Source organism: Melozone crissalis, unplaced genomic scaffold (assembly GCF_028551555.1).
Source record: "Melozone crissalis strain CALT ecotype California unplaced genomic scaffold, PUWL_Pcris_2 ptg000005l_1, whole genome shotgun sequence".
In the NCBI taxonomy this organism is placed as follows: Eukaryota; Metazoa; Chordata; class Aves; order Passeriformes; family Passerellidae; genus Melozone; species Melozone crissalis.
The window spans coordinates 42745163-42771377 of record NW_026535783.1 but is presented as its reverse complement, the minus strand read 5'-3'; positions in this window follow the sequence as shown (position 1 = coordinate 42771377).

The window sequence follows — 26215 nt, the reverse complement described above, 5'->3', positions numbered from 1 at the left end:
ATAATGGGTCTTGTAAAACACATACACAAAGAAAAACAGTCAAGACTGTTTTTCATACACAAAGAAAAACAGGTCAAGACTGGCTCTCCATTTGTACCATGAAAGACTTTTACCAAAAGAGCAGTGAAGCTGGCTACTCAGAGTCAAGTCAAGGTAAAACTTTTGGAGTATTAGAAGAGGTGTAAGCAACACACAAACAGCAGCTTTCACCATCTGCACATTTTAAATTTCCAGCACTTTCAGGACTCTGAAGAAAACTAACAATATGAGAAGAATGAATGTTTCTTCTGAAGCTGTGTTTGCTTCATGGAAATACCTTATGTCAAGAACTATATCCTCATATATGTCTGTACACTAAGCAGTGAACCTGTTTCTTCATATGACAGCTATTTTAATGACAAAAATAAAAATGCAGCATAAGAAACATGATATAAAAAAAAAATTGATTCAGCTCCCAAACATTTCTGAAGATGGAAGAACCGTTTATAGAGAGTGAATTAAATATAGTGCTCCTCATTTATCAGCAATAAATCACAGAAGGGTTTTAATCACTATAAGCCATGTCTTGATGCTGGGACAGTGCTCAGAACTTAGGCTGGTCTTGCCTCCACTTCCAGTGTTTCACAGAACTGTCAATGGCTCATGCTCCCATCATGTTTCTGTGTTCAATGAAAGCAAAGAGCATGAAAGACATGGTGATGACCATCATCTTCTAGAAGAGAATTATATTAATTCTTATTTTCCTTGCTTTTTTTTTTGCTTATTTTTTTTCCTTATTTTTTGTGTAGAGAATGATCTCTAATACATGGTCATCATGCAAATATTAACAAAATATGAGTGAAACATTGCACTGATCATCTGAGTCCAGCAACAATTGGTGGGCTGTGAAAGAAAAAATGTCTTGCTGAAAAGAATAAATTATCCATCCAAGTAAGAAGCATGGCACAGAAAATGGAAGGAAGGACTTGTTATTGTTTAGTAACTCCTCTTTTTCAAACAGTTCTTCAGCCTTGAAAAAATGCTGTTAATATTGGTTATACAAGCTACCGTGTCAGAAAACTATTGGTGCTGACCCAGATCAGGCGACTTGAAGTGAAAACCATAAATGATCCCAGAAAATTAAAGATTATTGGCACCATTTCAAATATTAAATCTACCTCATTTTAAGTTACCAAGATTTTTTTTATTTCATTAAACTATCACTAAGTTTTAAATTCAGAACCTATATAATAAAACAGGCAGAATTTAAAGATTGGTTGGCTAACGGTGTGGTTTATGATGAGTAAAAGGACATACTTTATAAAACTCAATAGGAGTTTATAGGAGTTTCAGTTTATCACATATAAAATTTTCCTCTTGTAACTCCTATGATTTGCGCTGAAAAGGGAAAAAAGATACATTTAGATGTAGTCAGAAGTTACTCAGATTCCAGCAAAGGAAAAACTATCAAACTCAAGGAATATTTGTCTGAAAAATTCCAATATCATAGCAATAAAAATAACTCTTCTATTGCTATCCCTGTCTTTTTCCTTTTTTTTTTTTTATAATTTAAGCTCACTATTGGGGAACTCGTCTTACCCAAAAATTCTCCTCAAAAAAACCTGTGAGCCCATCTACAGTGGGAAAAGGGGCTTTTTGAAGTCTTTCCAGGGAAAAGTCTCTAAATGTAATGTTTAAGTTACTTTAAAAGTAAGCCTTTCTTTAAAGATAGGTAATTAATGATATATTTAATGAATTTTCAAGGGGTAATTAAGAAGATTATCATAGGCATGCTTACTATGAAGAGTGCATGTATATTTCCTGTAGATAGAAAATTTTGCCACAAGTTTTAATCTCAAAAACTTTTGCCACTTTACTTTTATGCCAGAAGGCTAAAGAAGATTTTAACTATGAGTATTGGGTAGAAAAATTTAAAGAACTTAAGAGATTGTTAATCCACCACAAAACTACCAGTTCTCTTTCTTGATCTGAATTGTGTTGCAGTTTCAGCTAAGCTTAGATAGAAAAAAATCAGCTGCAGAATGATTACTTTAGCCTAAAGATTACAACACTGGTAGCCACAGAAAGCACCTCCAAAAAATAAATGTCAAAAAAATTCCATCGATACAGTCATCCTCACCTTCAGTTCTTTAAACCAAATAATGTGTGATCCTGAGCTCATCTCAGAGCTCAGTTTGATAGTAACAGATCCATTAAAAAGATTGTGAAGAACAAGCACAGACAGGTGACAAGTGAGAAAACACTTTCATTGCAAAGCCCGGCATGAACAAGAATGATTGAGCATTTTTTATTGCCTTTTCATCTTTAGATGTTAATTCTGTTTCAACACCTGGAGAAACTGAGACTCATAATTAGATAAGCTGACAAGTTAAAATAAGCAGCAGCAAAATTAGGGTGAAAAAAAAAATGAATGAGAAGCAGTCAAGACAAAGTTCAGCTTCCTCGCCCAGAATCTCAACCTTTTGGGGACATACCATTGGATTTGAGGAACTCAGCCTGGGGAAAGATCTATGGGGAATGGCTGCAAAAGTGCAAATAAGAACCCTCAGAAGCAGTAAGAAAATTATGAGTTTGGTTTGGCACAGCTGTTCTTTACTCTTCTCCTTAGTTATGTCCACTACTCTATCCTCTCTTTATTTTATCTTTTCTCTCACGTTTTTTTCCCTTCCTTTCACCCAAACCTTTTAATTAGACTTCATCACCTCACCACATGTTCCCCCGAACCAGCACACCACTGGCATCTGCCGCTGTTGCACTATTCATGTTCCTTATTGCAGCTGAGCCTGTTTGTCTTGTTTTTCTCTATTCCATTCAAAAAGTAATTCAGAGCAATTCTGAGATACTTTTTTTTAAAGCCTCTAGGTCCTAGCATTATAATAGTAATTAATAACATTGAAGCAAGGAGCCAACAGTCAAGTTAAGAAATCTCTACTCCTAGTCTTCTGTTGAAATTATGCTGTTTTGCTGCTGCAGTATAAACAGATAGCTGGATCATCTGCTTCAGTTCTTCTGGACTAAAAACTTCTTGGCTGCCTGTGATTGTGCATTTTGCTTTGTTTTCAGAAACATTACTGTACATACTCTGACCTGGCATAGCTGATGATGTTAAATAGTTCCACTGCCTTTAGTAGGTTTAATAGCATGAAACTCAAATCCTCTGTCATGACCTCATGTGAGAATCTAAACCATATACTTCAAACAGTTGTTATTATCCTCCTATCATCCATCACTAACAACAATTAAAAATAATGACTTCAAGAAACAAAATGGAAAAAATTTTGTGAATATAAAGGGGAAAATTCCTAATTTCTGTTTGCAGCCTCCTAAAGCTATCTCGCTGCATGATTTTAAGCGCTTAGAAATAACTGTTGAGCACAGCCAAGATGGTAAAAGAGATGTATCCTGTAATTAAAATAAATCAATTATTGTTTTTGTTCTCTTCAGTTTTACCTGTAGGCTATGTACTTCCCATGGAACTAGGCCACCCATTGAAGCAATCCACCCCAGTGTGGCATCTGTTTGTTCAAAATCCCCACAGAATAAAATACCTTTCTATCTCAACAAGTGTGAAGAGACATAATTATTTGTACTCATGTAACTTACAAATTTTCTACTCAATCTCAAAAAAATATAGTTTGTTTTTCTTCTGCTTTTCCTCTCCTCACTTTTGATGTTAGATTAAATATGACAACCCTTATCAGTCAGCAAAATGAAACAAACTCATTCAAAAGCCTCAGGGGTAAGTGATTTCTTTAATCACATTCACACAAATTATGAGGATTTCAAGTAGGTGAGGTAATATAGTTGAGTATTAGCGGTTGTAATTTAACTCATGAAGCAACAAAAAAACCAAACCCAAAACCACATAGGTTATGTCTGCTTTGCTAAATAAGTGATAAGTGCAAATCATTGAAATATATTTGTACATCAGGTGCCTTGTTCAAGGAGTCCAAGGGGGAAAATGGCTCCTGATAAGAATGTCTTGCTGAGATTGCATCCAGGCTAGTTTACAAATTAACTTAGTGCAAACTGTGATCATGTCAAATTTCTTAAGCTGCAGAAAGGGAAGATCATCTAATTGTGTGTCATCAACACAGGGGATGACTGAGAGGTAGAGACAAGAATTGTGCAGTGGTCAGCCAGGAAAAATTAAGAGTTAAACCTGCCTTCATTTTTGTGGTGGCAAAATAACACCCAGGACCAACATACCTTAAAACCTAGTAAAGAAATTGCTGAAGTAAATTGCCAAAGAGGCTCCTTTACTCAAAGGAACTCCTAAAGCCAAAGCTGGACTGGGATTTGAAAAGCCTGTTTGATTACTTCTAAGAGAAAAAGTCATTGTACAAATGAAGTTGAGATAATGAGGCAATGTGTGGAAAGTGTGTCTGCTATTTCCAGCTTTTGTGCTAGAAAATAGTAGAAAGTATTATCTCTCAAATAAAAGGTGAATTGAATCTAGGGGTTCTGCAGAATGTCACATGGAACAAGATTCCTGTGCCAAGGACAGAGGAAACCAAGGCTGTTTTCTGAAAATCTTTGTAATTGCCCAAGAATTTCCTCTATGAAGAAGAAGAAACAGCAGACAGGTAGATCTGGTCTTTTTAGACAAGAAGACAGACATATGTTAAGGTTATTTGTTGTGGTGGCCCTACACAACAAGAATGCTGCTCAGAACCTACCTGTGAAAACGGAGAATGTGAAAACAGGTTGTGCTTATTTTGCTTTTATACTGGATTTGAGTATGAACTGAGTTCTACAGGGGAAAAAAATGAGCTAGTTTATCTCAGTATCATTTAATTGAAAACAATTAATTACAAAAACCATTCAGATGACAATTACCCCCAAAGATATAGGTATAAGATCACTCAGTTAAGAAGAAACAGATGCAATGAACAAGATTGTAACAAAAAGAATAAATTAAAAGGATGAACAGAAAGAAGTTCTATTATCCATTCCTTGATTGTAGTATCATAGATGGTAGCATAATGAAAGAGGAGCGAGTTTTATGGTGCACTGATAACTGCTAGAGAAGAGAAAGAGGCCAACAAGAAATACTCTCTATATATTAATATTCTGAAAACATAGTCTGCAAGTTTGGTTGAGAATCCCAAAAGCCAAAGCTTCAACCAGCAGCTCGAGACTAGTGAAATAAATGAAAGCTTAATGCATAATTTTCTAGGCAATTCATTAGTAAAGCATTAAAATATTTCAAACTCATTTTTCTACTTTATACTAAAAAAAATATCAGCATGAAATGCCAGAAGTGAAAATTTCAATTTTCTTATTTCCTTCTTCTAGTCCTTACTGTAACACTTAGAAAACTCTAAGAAGAATTGAAAAAAGCAACAGAGATTTCATCAGGTGAGCTTATACAACTTCATATCTGCAATCAGCTATTTGATACTCCCCAATACGACAGTTACTGAAGTTGACTAATATTCATCCAAGAGGTAGAAAATTCCTGAAAGAAGTGACTTGCTTCTCCTGCAAAATCTTCTCACAGGCTTACTTATTTTCACTGTATCATAAACAGACATTTGGTTGATTTAGTCACCTTAGAAACACAGAAATTGCATTGACTCAGAGTAACACCATGCAAACATGATTTTCCACCACACATTGGTAAGTGTGGTGCCTAGTGCCACATAAAGGTAACTCATCAGAGTCCTTCAAGAGCACCAATCTCTGTATTGCATTCCCAGTTCTTGCTTCCCATTTCTGAGGTACTATTTCCTCTCAGAACAGTATTCTACATTTCACCATCTTCCGCATCTCTTCTCCAAGACTTCAGTGGTGAGATTAACCTCAAATCTAAACTGAAATAGTGGCTTTCTACACAAATGCCACAAGACCAAACTCTTTTTAAACAGAATATCTCATACCTCTGACTGCTTCAGGTGCTTCAGCAGTCACTGAAATATATTCAAGTGGTTGAAAAGCACAGTGAAAATAATCCCCATAGTTACTGACAATAGAAGGAACTGTAGCACTTCACTTATCTTTGTGGTAACTCGTTTCCCTTGTGAGAGACAAGAAGAAAGTCTGTATTTGACTGCTACATCCTTCTGTGTCATGTATCTAGAAAACTCTCAGAATCACGTCTGGAGGTTTGACATATCAGCTGTGCTATAAAGGTCAGAATTGCAGTGACAGTCCGAGCGCTTCCTTGTTAGGAAGGACTAAAGAGTTACCAAGACTCAGCCAGACATCTAGTTCACTTTTCACAGTTCCACCAGAATGAATTGCTGTAAGGATCATGGAGAAACACTGGGGTGTCTTAGGGCGTAGTCCATATCCTCAAACCTAAAAGATTCATTAGCAGCACCTATGGTGCTGTGCTATCAGAGGTGGAGCTTTGCTGTGGGAACATTTGCAGTCCTGGGAGTTAATTCAGGTTAGATGTGCATGCCAAAAAGTCAGATTAACTATGTAGTAAATGTCTACACTCAAAATTGATTTGTAAGATGTTTGATTTAGGGGTTTTCTTATTTATCCACTATTGGCACCTTTTTAATGGCACATGACAATGAATTGATTGATTGGATAGCACTGAGACCCTTGGAAAGGGCTGCAGCAGAGCCTTTGAAGCTCACAGACACCTTACAACACAAGCATAGATTGAGCTTGTCACCTTTTGAGGAGCAGAGAACAGTCAAGGTATGCTGAAAAAGCCATTTTTTAACTAGGAAGCAGAGTTACTTCAAAGTGTGACAATATTTCTGCAGATGTCTGTAGACCCCTGACATGAACTGTCATTAAATAATTTGTCATTTTCATCTAAATAGATTACAGTATATCACAAAACCCAGCAGCAACAGAAAGCACACGTTGTTATCCACCAAGTACAAGTCAATGGATGCACCTGGCTTACTGCAGTTTGATATCCTTAAGGCATTTCAACAAACCAGGGTGGGGAGGCAGGATGGAGAGAATATTACAGCTGCCAGACCACAAGATGAGGCAGAGCTGATACAAGTGTGTGATAGATCCAAGTGTTTATTTGTACATGTACACCATTCAAGCATTCCAAGAGATGTGCTGACATCTTCCAAGATGAGAGCATGCCAGCTGGCCTGGTTTAGGATCTGTGTTATGAGTGGAACCAGCAAAAGAGGTTTCATTATACTCAGAATTCCAATGCCTCCAAATTTGTTCATTTTCCAAATCAGAACAAATAGATCACTTTAAATGCAATGGAAGGTAAAAAATTTCAGGCATTTATCTTTAATTATAAATAGTCCTAAAATGGTGGTGGCATAATTTATAAAAGGCAAATCTGGTTGAGAATCTAAACAACTTATTTAAACACTTTCTGTTACAAGTGAAAGTTCTGAAGTTCAGGAAACAGGGGGTTGGGGGTTCATTTAGTTTTCAAGTGTAGAATTTTTGCCAAAAATAAATATAAGCAACTGACATTAGATTAGAGGTTTTTTAAACACAAACAGAATTCAGACCTTTGTCTCAGGCAGGATTCAAGGCATTTCTTTAGAAATTGATCAAATCTGCCTTCATCCATCTGAATGATGATTGATTTTTCTAACTGAATTAAATACAATGAGAATGAAGTAATATTTTTCTTGCTACAAACTGAGGCTTAACTACATATTTAGCTAACAACCTTCTGTAAAAACATATTCACATGCTTATTTGAAAGGGAAGTTGTCCATAACCTAGAAGAAACCTTTTAAGCAAAATAGGTTCATATCTTATAAAATGTGTCATAGTAAAATGAAAATATAATATTTTGACCACATTTTATCCTAAATAATCCTTCCCTTCTTCTTTTAAGTTTTCCAATTTTAGGGAAAACTAATTCCCTATTTAACATTTATATGACCATGTTGTACCTGTTCATATCTGAGGGTAACAGAGGAATTATATAAACTATGTAATAATCTCTCTCTAGAAAAGTCTTTTGACAAAATGGGATATTCCAGTGTATTCATAAATCTCTCCAGAAACTGCTGTTTTACCAGCTTTACCAGAACTGTAACAGATGTGAAAAAAGCCTCCAAGACAGTACCAAAGAAATAAGCACCGAAATAAGCACAGTTCAAACATCTTCAACCTTCCCAATTCTATTTCTAAGAAATAAGGAAAGAGAAAATATCTCTCTGAAGGGCTGCTGTGGAATGCAAGCTGACAAATTCCCATTTCTAGAAAGAAGATGGCAACATGAGGAACAAAACAGGATTTAAAGCTCATTACTTTTTATGATATTGAGACATGTCAAAAGGCTCATTTTGGAATATGAAGACTGTTATGTAACATTTCAGAAAAAGGATAAAAACCCACTTTTTATTAGCATATAAAGTAATCAACGGTGAAAACACTTCCCTAGGATGACATTCAGAATGAACCATATGTTGATGACATCTACACACTGGGTTATGAAAATCAAACAGGGTTATGAAATCCATACAGCAGGTGTAATGTTTTGTAAGCAAGTGCTTTCATTAGATAGTATTTCAAACATATGCAGAAAGTTACAGAGTTTGGTTTTGGACTTTTTTGATTTTCTAAATGTTCAGTACAGTAAACTATTTCAAGTGGTCAGGATGGATTGTGATCTACCTAAAATTCACACTTACATCATTGTCTATGTCACTTTCAGCTTTCATTTAGACCATGGAAAAGAGATTTGTATCCCTGGAAACATTCACAACAGCAGAGTAGTTTAAGTTTTCAAGATAAAATTGTAAGAGACAGCATCATCATGGTCATGTCAGGCTTTCATTCATCTGGATGGGCTGAATGGCTCTAGCAGATGCCAACATGCCAAATTTTGTTTCCTGAATTACATCCTTACCATGTGAAATCCTGCCATTAAAAACATCCCTCCACAAAACCTCCACATGAAGTAGGCCAAGCAGGAAAGCAACTGAAAATGGGGAATATATACATCTTGCCTGTCCAACTCTGAGGCACTGGTGACACTTTTGAGCAGATGTGCCAGCTCAAAAGCTGTTCACAGTAGACTGGTGTGTTTTTGGCTCCTTCAACCACTCAGGTTCCTCAGCAGACCCCTCTATTCTTTTCTATTTCAACATCCACTCCATATGCAGATATTTCATGTGCAATAACAAACTGATTTTTCTGTGTTAAAAAATAAAACCAAACCAGAACCCCAACAAACAGAGTTGAAGTACTTTACTTTTTAATGGATGTTCTAATGTTCTATTTATTTAATAACTCTTGTTATTTGTTTTTTGTGAATAGCTCCCCAGGTGGGTTAACACAGATAAGACCAAAGAAAATGCATGCTGGTTTTGTCATTTTTCTGCTTAATGTCTCTTACAGTATAAAACTGGGGCTAGATGAAAAACCTGCATGATTGATTTTAGGCACAAGATGTTCTCATCCAGCAGTAAAAAGCAAACTCTCCGAGGCAAAAATTCTTTACCTTGTAAAAAGTACACCAATATAATGTTACTGGAGTGCCTCAACAAAGTGCAATACTTCCAGTTAAAGGTATTAGTGAGAATGGCATGTTCTGACAGCATCCAGCTTGAAACAGCCAAAGAAATATGTTTCAAATGTGCTTAATATCAGCAGCACCAACTAAAGAACAGTGCTCCGGACACTTGAAAAGATGCTGACCTCCAGTGTCTTAAAGTGGTCAAACCGACCTCTGCTTTCTGCTCATAATGTACAAAATAACAAGAAACCTTGATGTTTTAAGTCAGGGCGAATACCAGAAACAGCAAGAGGCAGCAGTCAAACCCGAAATATTTTAAGGTGAAAATATGACATGACAAAAATCTACCTATCCTGGGGTCTTATCATACCTGCATATTAAAATGGTGAGGTATGTGTCCCCCATTATTGGGGGTCTACATTATTGCAAATTTTCATACTTATATTTCTTGCAAAGATTTCTTATCAGATACATACTCCTCATATCCATAAAATCAGAAATCTGTTATGTCTCAACAGGTTGAAGAACAGACTGACATACATCCTGGTCTTGCGAAGCAACAAGTCCATTTAAAAGTTTAATTGGAACACCAAACGTTTAGCAGTTCCATTGCTGTGAAAACGTTATTTATTACAAAGTGTTTCCATTGATACAATTGGACTTTTTTTTGCTCCTCTACTCAGATTCACAGCAGTGTTACTAATTCTGAGAATGAATCAGAGAAAAATAAATATTCCTGCTACTTATTTGTGTGCTTACAAGCGTCATTAAATTTGCTTGCTTACAGGAGTTATATTCCCTACTTTTCCTGGAAATCAAATGACAGAAAAACAAACTTGGAATGAGCCCAAACCCCAAAATCAGATCCAAACCTACAGCAAACATCTCTAAAATGTGAAGTTATTTATAGCAAGGGTGGTGGTTTCGGTATATGTCTAACCAAAACCTCAGATTGAACTTTGGTTTTGATTCAAAGTGTTGAAACTATAGGTTCCTTCTGATTCTCTCTAAATTATTTGGCTCATTGCTTGTCTGAGGTACAAATTACTCAAGCAGGAATTCTCTGGCAATTTGTCCATGGAATTGTGATTAAATCCTGTCTGCAAAGACATAACATTAGAGCTGATACAATAAAGTTTGCATTCAAAGATGAAGCATTTGCAGTTGGAGGTGGCCCACACTGGGAATTCCTTAGGAGGCCCTTAAAACCACAAGCTACTTTTTCCTTTCCAGGCCCTTCCTTATTATTCCATTTTTTTTCATCTCAGACTGCAGTTTGAAACTTGATCCTGTTTCACGAGATGGGGGCTGGTGTGGAGTAAGAGAAAAAGAGGAAATTTTATGCCAACAGAAAAAACACAACAGTAACACTTCAGAAATATGCTCTATTGTAACTAATAATGTGAAGTTACAAAATCATGTAGGTACAATTTGCAGACAGCACTGGGCACACACAGTAAAGGCTCATCACTTGGCTGTCCTCTGCGTTTACTCATTAGGAAGATTGTTTCAGACTGCCTTTCCTGATTCCAAGTACTCACCCTCCCTTGGGTTTGCAGCATTCTTTCCTTTAACTGCCTTATTGTCTCTATAAACCATGGGCAAATCTCCCAAAGGCAAAATAATTCAGCGTACTTCGTCTCCTTCTCTGTTTCTCATCCCTCTCCCTTGTCACCTTCACATGCCATTTTTACTTTAATCACAGCTCTGGGATCAGGGCTGACAGGATACCATTCACCTTCTTGACTCTCTGTGCACACCCCAGCCAGGTCCCAATATCTTGAGAGAGAAGCAAGACATCTATATTAGAAGTAAGCAAAAGCCTGATTTCTGAACAGAGAAGACCTTAGAGATTTCCTGTGCCACAGTTTCAACACAGGCAGTATTCTTCCTGCATATGCATTGCCTAGCAGTGTAGTTTGATCCTCTCTGCAGCCTCTCGACATTATTGCCATGCTGCTGAGAAACGTTGAGCTGTGAAGTGAGAGCCAGTAGGAAATTAAATCCTCTTCATTTTTCTTGCTTTCTCTTGCCTCTCACTTCCCTGCTCTCCACCCCTTTCTTTTCCATGACAGAAAACCTGAAGATTTCTTTCCTTCACCTCTAACTGGCATATTTACTGTTGAGCAGTAGATTCACTATTAGGAGTTCTTATAGGAAAACCAGAGAGAAATTTTGAAAACAACTTTTCTATTGAAAATCTGGATTAGAAGACAACTGCTGTCAACACTGCCCACCTGCTGTTCTTAAACACTCTTCTATGAACAGTTCAAACACTAATTATGCCCCTATGCTCTTGGTGCTGGACAAATAACCAAGGATTTTACTGAAGAAGTGAAAACACAGTAATAGAGAAAATTGTTTGAAAGGGAAAGGAAAAGGAAAATTCAAGTCTCTCTGAGATATCTTAATGGAAGGTGTGTCATAGAGCTGGGGACACAGTATGAGCGACCTGTGCCTATGCTACTTTCATGATAAACCCATGTGGAAGTTGAAGGAGGCTTTTTCCATTATAGCACCTCAACAGTTAAATTACAATTTTCATGGTCAGTGTTAAGATTCCCATGACACAGTGCACATATTCTACAGGTGCAATATGCCTACCACTGTTTGAAATTTAGGACAAAATCGTGGTAATGAGAGATTGTGTTCATTCCCAACAGCGTAAATCCTGCATTTATACAACAGCCTTGCAAGAAGACATGCTGTTGAGACCATCCAGGGTAAAACTAGTATCTTGCTGAGAGCTAGTGAGCTGTTTTGTGAAAGCTGGTTGCACACCTTGTTGTGACGTGCAACATAGCAAATAAAACTTTTGAACCATGCTGGATGATGTGACCTGACTGCAGTTTGTTCAGCTTCATTGAAGAGGTAATTAAAAATAACTTGGAATGGCAATACTTTTAATCCAGGAGGTGAATTGAAGACATGACTAATTTTATAGTGGATAATTCACATTTTGTGAATCTTTCACTTAAAACCAAAAAAAAAAAAAAATCAAAACCAAACACCAACCAACTAAAAAAAAAAACAGAAAAAAGAAAAAATGAAAAAATGAACAAACAAAAAAAGCCAACCCTTCCCCTTTCCCCACTACCCCAAACAAAATAAAACACTAAACAACCCCAAGCCAAACAAAAAAAAAAAAAAAAAAAAAACAACAAAAAAAAAAAAAACCAAAAAAACCCAAAAAAAACTAACCTGGGGAGAAAAGCAGACCCCAAAATGCATAATGAAACACTACTGCAGTTGGCAATGTCTGTGGACTTTAGGCCTCTCTACTCTCAATTATAGACACAAGGCTCCCGATGGACAGTAGGTTAGTACTGTTTTATTTTTCAGTGTTCTGTGTCTCTTTTAGGAGAAGTATTCAGGTGAGCTTACCCAGAAAAATGGCTGGGATGGAATCTGGGGCTGCCAGGAAAGAGGTCATGTCCTGGGAAAGGCTGAGTGAGTAGCTATAGAAGCCAGATGTGGCAGAAAGAACGTGTTGGCGACCAGGGCAGACTGCAGTGTCACCAAAACTCTGAAGATTACAAAAAGCAATTCAAAACAAGTATCAAACCTACCTTTTAGACCACAATAGGAAGTGGAAAATCTTTGTATAAACAATACTTTTAAAAAGAAGCCTATTTTGTCTCCCTACATTTTATGTTTTCCTTTCAAGCTGTATGACCCACTGGGTTCTTTTAATAAAGCCTAATGATGATGATGGTGATGATGATGATATTAGTAGTAGTAGTAGGAATAGTAGTAATAATAATAGTAATAATAATAATAATTTTCGCTCACTGGGAGATGATCTCAGCCTATTCATATCAAACCTCTGTTCAGTTTAGTTCCTGTACTGTATAGAGGACTGTGATCTTGTTCACTAACACCTCTTGCAAGAATTTTTAATGACCAGGGGCCAGCATTTTCTCTTGCTGGAGCTGTACCTTAACAGTTAAAATTCTAGAGAAAACACTGTCAAGCAGCAGCAAGGGAATTTCATTATTTGGAGAGAGTTGAAGTCCTTCACAGAATAGAGCATAAATCCTGCAAGTATCTTAAGCAGTGAGTATCATTTCACACTAGAAAGGACTAGACAAATCAAGAAAGGACCTGTAGTCCCATTTATATTTGCAAAAAAGAGTTCCAGAAAAAAAAAAAGAAGAATAGTAGAAAGATGACTATCTCAGAGCTAGCCTTGTCCCATGTATTTGATGTTTTTAAACTCAAGTTCGACCTGATTTTTTATTTAACTACCATAGAGAGGACTAAGAAGACAGCATTAACAAATGGGTTTACAGGAAGCTATATGACACATATGAGTGAGATTCTGTGAAACAGAGGATATAATTAGAAGAAAATATATGTCAGTAGCAGATGTAGGTGAAAGGTTAAAGAATGCAATACAGAGGCAAGAGGTCTAAAGCAACTACTGGAATAACTAGAGTTAACCAATACAAGACAGTCATGTGTCTGAAGCCAAAGCTTATGGAAGGCCAACAGTGTTTTGGCACTCAATGCTCTTTAAATAACTTCAGCATATTTCTAAAAAGAAAGGCTATAGGAGCTCCGTATTACAGGAAAAATACTAATCAGACACAGGTTCACATCTTATTGCAAACAGCAAAAATCTATACCATAACCAGCACATAAAAAGAAATGCAAAACTTTTAACATTTTGCAAGCATCAGCAAAGTGAACTAAGATAATGAAAACATCACTAGCTAAAAATTTTGAGGGAAAGAGGGATGCTGTAGAAGAAATCCTAATTTGAAATACCATTCTACCTGAAGATTCTGTGCATTAGTTTTAATCTGGATATGAGTATTTAATGAATAGTACAGAAAAAATTGTATTATAAAAGAAGAAAAACTACATGCATTAGGGAACAGAATGTGAGAACAAGGAAAACTAACTACATTTTTAGAGGCTGATGTCAGTTACCAAACTTGCAGATAGACACAAGGGACAGAGCATGCAGAGCACATACAGAGAATGCAGTAGTATACAAAGAAAAAAAAAAGCCAGAGTAAAAGAATGATTTTGAATTGAGCGCTCCACCATGAGAAAGATCTATTTATCTTTTTTATTAATGAGAACAATTGCAAACTGCAATATTGTCACTGTCAGGATAGGTTAAAATTCAGACACATAGGCAATGCCATTTCTTCCATTTTACCTATCCAAAGGCCCTGAAAGAAGATAATAAGCTGCTTCACATCTCTCTTTTTGTTAAAACAGATTACAGGCAGTTAAAAACCCAAACAGGGCAGATTGAAGAAAGAGAGATTCAGGAAACAATGACCAGAACAAGTGGCATTTATTCTTAACAGCTGCAGTGTTTATTTTAGAAGAAAATGTGTGCATGTCCAGGTGCAAGACACCTCAGGGTTTAATCAGAAATTCTTATGAAAGTCAGCTATGAGGTGCTCTATGACTATGTGTAATTGTGTTTTTGCTGTTGATTGAAGAACTGGACAGTTAAGTTTTGTCTGGGATATGATGTATTATGGCATAGACTGTGTCTCTCCATGGCAGAAAACCTAGGCACTAGGGGTGTCACTGTCATTCAGAGTTAGTCAGTCACTCTTTTGGAGACTAAAGCCATTGTTTGACAGGAACTACGAACTGTAATCCCTGGACTGTGAAGGGGAGGCAGGGCATTCTCATTCAGTGTACATTTGTATCTGAGACAAAAGGACTCATGCCTTGGTACAAAACTGATTATCAGCCAGCACTAGTAAAAGACTTCTCCCATGGTTAAACTGTTCCATGACTTTATGCCTTGCAAGCAATTTATGTTGTCCATGGAGACACTTAGAAATTCTTATAGACAATAAATTGGCCTAGGCTGTTCATAGGTTTGTTCCTCTTCTGTAATTAGTATACGATAGTTGCAAAGATTTTGTAAAGATTTCTGAAATAACTTTGCTATTTCAGAGATTCAAACAGGTTGGACTTGAAGAATTAGCACTTCAGGTGGCTGAGATTCTTCAACCCCATTCAGAGTTTGCTTCGTCACAGAATCTTTTGGGCAGGAACTATAGGTCAATCTTCAACTGCCAAAAAGACATTAGGAAAATCAGAAATAATTCAAAAATGTTCCATTAGTTGTCTAACTATGTAGATAAATATTTTAATCCTGTAAAATATAGATAAAACATAAACATTGAGCTTTCTGTGTGTCCATTTTCTGCTAAAATATTTGAATACTTCATAGTTGTGTCCGGTCACCCACAAAAAAGTAAAACACCATCTCAGGTTTTTATAATAAAATTACCTGAAAACTAAGCAAAAAATTAATTAATCAGTTATGTATGATTGTTGTCTCATTTTTAGATATTCATACTGCATTCCTAACACAATTACTATATACTGGGGAATAAAACTCCATTGGCAGCACCCAGTGTCATTGTCTTCTTTGCTTCATTTCAAGTGTAATCATCCTGGGTGTGGGTTATTCATTAGAACATATAAACTTATAATTTTCAGTATTTTTCTTCTTCTTCTGTCAGTGGACCCAGAAAGACACATTCACTGAAATTCAAATTTGTTGAAAATATTATTAATATTGATTAGAATTTAACAGAACTATGTTAAATATGTATTCTTGAATCCCTTCTAAAACCACATATCTTCCTCAGAGCGTGGCTTTGGTAAAGCTTTTTGATTAAAGAGAGCAGTTACACTATAACTTGAAGTAAAAAGAGGAACAGAAAATAGAGCAGAATTTTTTTATACTAATACATATAAATATATTGTTGCATTAACATGAACAATACTAGCAATAGTTCTAACAATTTCAATAAGAGCATTTTTTTTCCTAGGAGGTATGTTGGCTGGAGTTTAAGGAGATACAATAGCTATGCAAAAGTGTTTGATCCACATGTCATTGAAGGAAAGAGCATGAATGATTTATGTTGGAAGCAACCTGTGGATATAATCTGCATTGTTCAAGTAGATCCAACTGCCCTGATCAAGCAGGATCACCTGAAACAGCTGGACCATCTCCAAGGAAGGAGATTCTCTGGGCAATCTACATTAGTGCCTGGTCACCCTCACAGTAAAATACTTCCTGAAGTTCACAAGGAACTTCATATATTTCAGTTTGTGCCCATTATCTCTGGTCCTGTCTCTTTAAAGAGCCTGTTTCTGTGCTCTTTGCATTCTTCCTTTAAGTATTTATATGCATTAATGATTTTCTTGAAGAGCCTTCTCTTTCCAGCCTGAACTGTCTTCAGTCCTTTTTGAAAGGAGAAATGCTGTATTTCCTTGATGGTCTTAGTGGCTCTTTGCTGCACAATCTTCAGTATGCCCATGTCTCTCTTGGACTGAGGAGCTCAAAACTCAACCAGGACTCCAAGGGTGGCCTCACTGGTGCTGAGAGATGAATCATAGAACCATTACAGTCAGAAAAGACCTCGAAGTCCAGCCATCAACTTGGCACCACCATGTTCACCACTAAACCATAACCCTAAGTGCCACACCCACACACATTTTGAACACTTCCAGGCATGGTGATCCTACCACTTCCCTCCCTGGGCGGTCTGTTCCAATGCCTGATGGTTCTTCCAGTAAAAAAAATGTTTGTCATTTCCATTCAAAACCTCCTCTGGCACAACTTTAGGCCGCTTCCTCCTCCTGTCCTGTCACTTGTTACTTGGGAGAAGTGATAAAATTCATACCTTACCACAAACACCTTTCAAGCAGTTGTAGAGAGAGACAAGGTGTCCCCTGGGCCTCCTTTTCTCCAGTCTGTACTAGCCCAGTTCCCTTGGCTGTTCCTTACAATACTTGTGCCCCAGACTCTTCACCAGCTTCTTTGCCCTTCTCTGAACATGCTCCAGCACCTCAAAATTTTTCTTCTAGTAAGAGGCCCAAAACTGAGCACAGGTTTTAAGGTGAGGTTTCAGCAGTGCCTAGGACAGGGGGAGGGGTGTGCAGTGAAGGATGGCCTCCATCGACCTGCTGGCAATACTTCAATGCAGCACAGGATCCCATCTGCTCCATTGGCTATCCTTTTTGCAAGGACACATTGTTGCCTCATGTTCAATTTGGGATCTACCAGGTTCCCTGAGTCCTATTTGCCTAGCTGCTCTCCAGCTGAGTGGCCCTCAGCATATGGTCAATCAGCTTGTTTATCCCCAGGGGCAAGACCTTGCACTTCTCCTTGCTCAACCTCACCAAATTCTTGTTGGCCCATTTCTCTGGGCTGTTAAGATCCCTCTGGCTGGCAACAGGATCATCTGCTGTATCAGCCACTCCTTCCTGTTATGTGTCAGCAGCAAATTTCCTGAGGGAAAATTCTGCCTCATCAGCCAGATTATTAATGAAGATGTTTCACAGAACCTGACCCAGTCATGACCTAATATTTTACTGTCATTATTGCCTTCCAACTAGACTTGGTTTCACTCTCTGGGCCTGGGCATTCAGTCAGTTTTCAACCAAAATCACTGACAGTTCATCCAACATTAAGAGGGATCTTATGGGTGACAGTGGGAAAGGCCTTACTGAAGGCAGGTAGGCAGTATCCTCTGCTCTCATATCATCTATTAAACCAGTCATTTATGGCAGAAGCTTATAAAGTCAGTCAGTCATTACTTCCCTATGATGAAGCCATGCTTCTGATGATTGTCTCATCCTTTTTTCATCCTTCATTTGCTTAGAAATGGTTTACAGGACTAGGTGCTCCACCACCTTCAGAGAGATCAGGGTGAGGCTGACTGACTTATCAGAAAAAAGAGTAGATCCACAATGCTCAGACAATGCATGCAGATTGATTTGCTGATTTCAAATGGTTTAAATGTATTATGACTCAAGCAATTTTTAGGCCAAAAACTCCATAGGCATCCGAAACACAGAGTAAAGTCATTAACAAATGAGCAGGAAACAAAGCACTTTGGGTCATTCCACTTCTTTGCTGCATTAGAGTTTGCTATAGGAGGACTCATAAATGGAACAGCACAAGAGGATTCATTATATTCACTGCGCCTCAGCTTAGCCTTTCAAAATTCTACCTTACACAAAACTTTTCTGTCTCCTCCCACTCTGTACTTCCAGTTCAAGAACATTTTATTTAAAAGGAATGAGAAAAAATAAGCCCTATATCTGCAGTGCTTCAAGTCCACTCTAACTAAACTTGGACTTCAAAGTTAAGCACTGTGCCACACATATTGGTATTTGCCCATCTCTGTTTTTTCCCCTCAATGTAGAAATGCTATTTTTTTGTTGAGAGAGTGTCATGTGCCAGAGGTGGATGGGAAGGAGTCAAATAATTAACTCAGCTCCTGCTGAAAATATAGACATTTTCTCCTTTCTTTTCCCCTTAAACAGGTTTGGGGTTTTTTTTTTTGTATCCTCAGAGCCATTACTAACTTCTCCTTCACTGTTATAAATTGTGGGTAAAAAATTAAAACATAGAAATGCAATAAAAAGTGAGAAAATTGCTCTGTAAGGAATTACTTTTGAAAAATTTTCATGTTCCATAATGGAATGTTATAACTATGTAAGTGCAATCTAAATTAAAACCTTGTGTTTTGTTAAAAAGAAATCTTGCTTAAGACATCAATTATCCATTTCCAGACTAAATAGCAAACTTTCAACATGTAAGGGAATAAGGTCCCTTCAATTAGACTATCTGGCAGCTGCCAATAACATGGTTTCTTTGATATTTATCTTGCAGTTTTTGTAGCTAATTTATTGCTATTTCCCACATATTCAGGTATCTGACTCAAATCCCAGTAAGAAAAGAATAGGTAATGGCTGCATACCCGTGATGAAGTACCTTTCTCAGTACAAGGCATTTACTTGTTCCACACATAGCCACCATATTTGTTTGTTTTCCCTGTCTGACCTTATCTGATTGTTCCACTGGACTTTCTTGCAGGCTTGAACTATTTTCCACTCTAGAAGTGACTTTATGGCAAGCACCAAAGCCCACCTGGAGGGACAAACGAGAGGCTCCCAGATATCACAAAGCAGCACTTATGCCAGCTCCTTGTCTGAAGGGTGGAGAAAGCACCTGGTCTTCATTAGGATCACTGCACTGGTTAAGGAATTGCAGGTTTAAAAGTATATAGCTAAAATCTGACAAAATACCTTTCGTAATAACGTTAGATCTGCCTCAGGTATGTTTTGTCCTGCCTTGAAATCTTGAGCAAGCCGTGTCCTGTAATTGTGAAACCAGAGTTATCATTTACTGGAAAGAATTCTTTAACAAATTGTAAATAATTTCTCTGAAATTACCTTAATTTATAATAAAATCATGGCTAAACTCTCATCTCTATCACCTTCCCTTTTGTCTTTTTGCAAATATGATTCCATACTATCAAATTGGCCCAGAATGAACAGCTGCAGTTAGTTCTCTGTTTAATGAATTTGGAACTGGATATGTTTCATAGATTACACTTTCTGGATTGCTGCAAAATTATTTAGTTCATTCCCTGTCATCACTAATTTTTCCCTCCCACTCAAGGCATTGGTGGTTGGATATAAGATGTTGTTTTAGTTTCTTATACAGAACAGAAACAGTAGAGGAGACTGGTTCTGTTTGAATTTCTCCAAATATGCTGAGAATATGAATAAGACTTTCAATTCAACACCTCAGGGAGGCAAAAAAATGCTTAAAGATCTTGTTTAACTAACTTCTTGCTGGGTAAGATGTAGGTTTGTAAACATATACAGATATTCATTTTTTTATTATTTGTATTATCAACTTCAGACACGATGTCCATTTTTTCATGCTAGAAAGATAAACTGTTCAGAAGCAGACCTTAATATGGAAAAGGGAAATACCAACTATTTCACTATATAGCTGCACTGAAAAGAATTATTAATGAGAAACAAATTTTTTCAGATAAATCAAATTATTTTCTGTGTCACAGGTTGTCTTAGGGCATGATAGATTTCTTTCTGAAGTAAGAATACAATATTTTTTTTCACTTCACTCTCTTCTTTTTATCTCTGTGTCATTTGAAATATAATTTCAAACCCATTTACTTATAATATCACTTATTAATTAAATCTAAGTCCCTAGTAGCAGCTGTCCAAAGACCAGCAATGGTGCATCTGACCTATAAGGAATTGATACACGGTAGCAGCTTTGTTCCTTTAGGCAGATTTGTTCTGCAGTGGAGAGAAACATAATTTATCCAAGAACATTTTTTTCACCTTCTTTCTTGCTAGCCATTGGTTTGTTTGTTTTTTGGATTTTTTTCTTGGGGGGGGGGGGGGGGTGGTGTCTTGGTTTGGTTTGATTTGATTAGTTTGTTTATTTGTTTTGTTATTTCTTTTGTGTTGGGATTTTTGTTTGCTTTGGGTTTGTTGGTGTTGTTTATTCTTGTTTTGTTTTGTGGCTTTTGGGGTTTTTGGGTAGTTTTTAGGTTTTTGTCTTTTTGGTTTTTTAAGTCGGTTATGGGTAATACAGCTTGTGTTAAAACTGGATCTCAATGAGTAGACATTCAGACATTACTGAGATAATGAACTCTGATACATTCAGGCATTTCTTTACCCATCTAATATATCAGTTTTGGATCAATCTTTTCATCAGGAATTTGTCTTTTCAGAAAGTTCTATTAGAAACCTCAAGGAATGCAGTCACAAAGGAGTTAAACCACAGAAAAGCAACTGGGACTAAAATTGATGTTTTTATTCAAAATTTATTTTAAAATTTTAAAGTTTAATTTAGAGTTTAAAAGAAAACTTCTTAGACTGTCCTTTGGAAAGTATACTGAACTCCCTCTAAGCAATTTTATTTATAGGGTTTCCTTTTTTCAGCATGAGATGCAACCGGTGGGCCATAAATCAGTTTTGAATTTCTTTAATGAAAACATTCCTTTCCCATTTAATGCTTCCCATGCAGGATCATGTTCTCTTCTGTGTGACAAGAATGTGTGAATGCTGAACTCAAAAGCACAGACTCCTAAACTACTATAATCACAATCTACCTGCTCCCTAAATGTTTTCAGCAGTTTGTTACCAAAGATATTTTTTTAAATGTAACCTCATTGCAATGACTGTCCAGCTTTAAAGCAAATTATATTTTGTACATCTCAGTACACTTGTATGACAAACTATATATATGCATGCCATTAAGAAAAGATTTCCCTCACCTTTTTAAATTAAATTTTTGGCTTCCTTACAGAAATAATAATTTCTTCATTATGCAGCAACAGAGCTGCAAACCTTATAGTATGCTGATCTGCAGCATTTGGATAGTCTTTACTTTCAGAGTGTACATGAGTCCTGTTTCTTAGAGCAGGTGGTAGAAGAGAGGCAGTGAAAAGGGATCCAGTTGCATATACAAAACATCTTTCATCAAAAGGCCTTTGTTAACCAGTTACAGTTTGTTGGATGTAGTTCAGGCTCAGTGACCCCTTTCCTACTACATATTGAACCTTTCAGCTGAGAAACCTCTCATTCAAGGTTATTAGAGACAGTATGGTGTATAGAGGAAAGTCTCAGTGGGACAGGAGTGTTGTAAAGAGTTCATTACATCACTATTGTTCTGGGCATAGCTATCATATAGCAATTTTTGCTCCTTTCATGGAAAATTTCACTCTGGATTCCTGTATCCCAAGATCCAGTAATAGGCAAGACATTAGCATCTTTTCCCACTGACCTGTAGTTGTGGATGGACCAGCTGTTGTACAACTCCACTTACTTCCTTCTCGGAAATTTTCTGTTCTAGAGCCAAATCCTAAGAAGTGTTTCCTACTACTTGCGCCTACCAAACCAAAAACCCAAAATATTTATCTATTTCCTGGCAGTACATTTCAACCCCTCTTTACATATCTCAAACACCCCCCCACACACCGTTCCTCCCCAGAAGAATGACCAAGAACTATACAGCAATCTTTAATAAGTTTGTATTGAAGCAATGGATCAATTCCCCCTTTTTTTAATATATATATATGGCTTGTCTCGCCAGTACATCTGCAACATCCCCTCTGATTATTCCAACTGCTTCTAACTGATATTCACAGCCATTAAAATTTCTTTTTCTTTAGTGAAAAAGTAATGAAATAATTTCAGTTTTCTCCTTATACTGCAATTATTTTAAATGGCTGATAAGTAATACGCCTTTTAAAGTAGCTGATATCTTTTACACCCAAAAATGAGACTAGAGAACAAATATCTGTTAACTTTAAATACAAATGCATACAAATGCAAAATCTGAGTGGAAGAGAGCCCAAGTTTACTGCCTGATTCTGGGGAATGGCTGGTAGCCATTACCTGCTTTAAGAGGTCATAGCTGCCTTAGCAAGCTGGCATGAATCCCAGCCCAGACCAATGCTTCTGCCTGCTCCTTCCCATCCAGTAGGGTACTGATCTCTCCAGTAGGGAGATTCAAAAGGAGTTTGAGGTACATAAAGGCTAAAGGCTGGCTGACAACTACGGTTTTGACAGTGTGGTCATGGAAGTTGAAAACAGACGCAAATTCACTGAAAATGGAGCATCATTAATTTTTTTCATTCGCATACTTTAATTACTGTTCTTTATAATTCACACTCCATTCTTACCAGCATTCTTTAATGATTCTAATTTATCATGATTGACCTTCTCCCAAATTCTTTAAAAATGCCATGATGGAGCAGTTTATAGTAAACTTGGACAAAAACACACTTAAGTGATATCAGAAGAGTTAATTTCAGCTACAGTATATTCCTGAGTGAATTCACTATTAAGTGTGTATTTTATGTCATTAAAATGAATTTTAAAAAGTGGCAAAAACAGGCCAGTTACAAGGTAGTAAAATACTTTCAGGATTTTTAGAGGAAAGAAAAGAAACTCGCAATATTTATGTTTGGATAAATTCTGGTCACAGAAATAAACTTGAATGCAACATTTTCAAATAATAAAATTATCTTTTTTATAAAGTAAGTGTGAAGTTGTTTGAGGTTTTATTGATTTACATAGTGTGGAAGTGAATGCCTTGCTTAAACAGACCTTAAAATTTCCAGTCTAAAAATTTACCCTAAAATGTAAAATGTACAGCCTTGTGCTGTATTCTGAACACTAATTGGTGAAATATTGCAGTTTGACAGGGAACAGGCACTCATGAACTCATAATACAGTTTTTTTCTCCGCCCTTAAAACTATTCAAGATTTTTGCCAGCCTGCTATCATTTGTCAGCGCTGCCATCATTTAGTTCTACACAGCTTTCTGTTTCAATTTATTGTAAAATTTTACCAGTTCCTTCTTAAAGGAGTGAAGATTTTAACTTTTTCCTAAGGTAGCTATTGGTTTGAAAGATCATAGTAGCTTTGGAGAATCCTTGAAGTGTTCTCAGTCCCTTTAACCATTCCTTTGAAGCACAGGAACTTCTGCCTTCCTTGCAAGCAACAGAAATTTAATCATCATTCAGTTTCTGTTTGCTGCTAATTGAGTGGCATTATTCCCCAGCCTTTTATTTAAATGTGCCATATAGGTACAGTATATACGGTATATGTTCATGTATCCCAGCAACGGCAACAACCCAATTATGCTGATACAGGAATTCATCTGCTCCAAAACAGGCATGGGAATGAATCTTAATGTTTGTCAAAGATCCAGCTAACCAATGTCAAAAAAAACCAAAAAATTCAGGCTATATGCAGAGCTCTCCCAGTCAGGTAGTCCCAATTGTCCACCCTTTCTCTCACTTTTTCCATACAGTGGTAACTCATCTTTGTCAACATTAAGATATAGATTGACACCTAGGGCAATAAAACCCTAGTGCCACTTAAACCTCAAAAATACCAAGTAGTAAATTGCTGTGTTACTGTTGTCTTAGTGCCCCTTCCTCAAGTTGCAGAATTTTCATGCAGAGGATAGCAGGGGCATTGTTTCTCTTCAAAGAGAATGCCTATTTCCTGTAGTCCCTGTCCCACCAAGGCAGACTTGTATGACAGTAAAAAAATGAAACTCAATTTTGTTGTGCTTAAATTACAATGTCATAACAATTCCTATCAAAATGCAAGTATTTACATAGAAGACTTGAAGCTGTTCACTAGATTTTACTCGTATGCAGACACATGATGAGCCTATACATGAATATGTATATTCAGGCATATGTATTTCTATATTGTGTGCAGTTACATATTTTTAAAATCTCAATCCACATACAGAGACATCAGTGCATAGATGTGGAGCTCTGAAGCTAGGAGTTCTGATACTTTGCTTTGTAGCAAAAAGAAGTGAAGAGAGCATCCACTCCCCCAGCCCTCCCATTCCTGGCACACTCACTTCACTCCTCCATGATTCCAATACCAACTTAATAACCAGCACTGAGATTAGCTGAGCTTGGGCTGATGTTTTGGCAAGTATTCTTATACTTTAGCTGAGTCAGGAACATTTTCCAGGTAGCTTTCACACAAAATTAAACTATGTAGAGAAGTTGAGCCAGGGCAGTATTTTTCTCTAATACTACAAGAGTTCATGCCAGAGTTTATCTCCTGTCTCTTCCACAGACTTTGGTTCATGTGTGCCAGTTCAAAATCCTCAGTGTCCTGACAAGTTTTAGCTAAGGAACTCAGGATGAAAACTTCCCTACAATCTGTCAGCCGCAGAGGAAATCAAGCCAAGTGGCCTGCATTTCACATAGCTTCTGGCTTGCCTTTGTGGTGCTTGAAGCAAGGAAACAGGATCTGCAGACTAGTCACAGTAAGATATATTTAGCCACTGTCTACAGACTTCACATGTTGCCATTTGGCATTTGTTCTTGACACAAGCCAAGTGCAAAGAATAGGAAAAACCACATGCCAAGCTGTTATGCACCTCCAGCAAGACAATGGTCTAATTGCACTGTGGTCTGTCTTAAAGACTTTAATGTTAAGTGGTAGAAATAGTTTCTTCAATGTATGGTTTGGAGCAAGGCAGAGGATAGAATGGAAAGCTGTACAGTGTGAAAGGCAATTAAATAGCAAGACATGATAAATCATGCATTTTTATAGTAGTCATTACACCTTATGTGTTACCAGCCTAAAATATGACTTAGAAGTGTCCTGGTTCTGTATGTTTCTTTGATTTGATTTAGGACATGAAGCATAAAATGTGTGATGCCTTTGCTTTGAATATTTCTCAAAATATTAACCTCTGCCTGCTGAAGTGAGCAGAGTGTAGCAAACATTTGCACTCAATCTCCTTTCTCCCACAGACACAATTGCTAGTTGAGCTGAAAGGCTTTAGTTCCTCTCCACACCTCTTCACCTACAGCACCTCGAGCTTGGAGATGTTCTGTGTTATTCACTGCATTTGAGTGGTGACTCTCACTCTTCCAAAAGTCAAAACTACAGCTGATCTGCCTCTGGCCTGCTAGGCAAATTGAGTTTTGTCTCCTTTTTCTGCCTCGGCTTTCCCAAGTGCAAAATGACAAGGATGTTATTTCAAGGTCCATAGGTTTAAGTTTGTACGTCTCACTCTGGTAGCTGGCCTTAGAAGCTGCTTTGGACCTTATTGTCTCCCAGCTGCTTCTTGCAGACTCATACATACAAAACCAACTCTCTCTGTTAGCTGCTTCAGACTGGTGGAAGTTACTACCAGCAAGTTCAGACCCTGGGTCTCTGACTTGAATCTACTGTCAGTCCAGTAGACAACTCTCAGACCTTCTATTCTCAACTGTCCCTAGTGCAGGCCACCCCAATTCATGGCTCCCAAACCTTTAGCCCTATTTACCACTAATTTCTCCATTGCAGGCACCCTGTGCACACCCCTGTGACCCATGTGATCCTATGACCCATAACTGGCACTGAGCCACCACACGAGAATACTCACAGACATGCCCCATTCAAAACAGAAATGATGATCAGTGAGTGGACAGACACTGC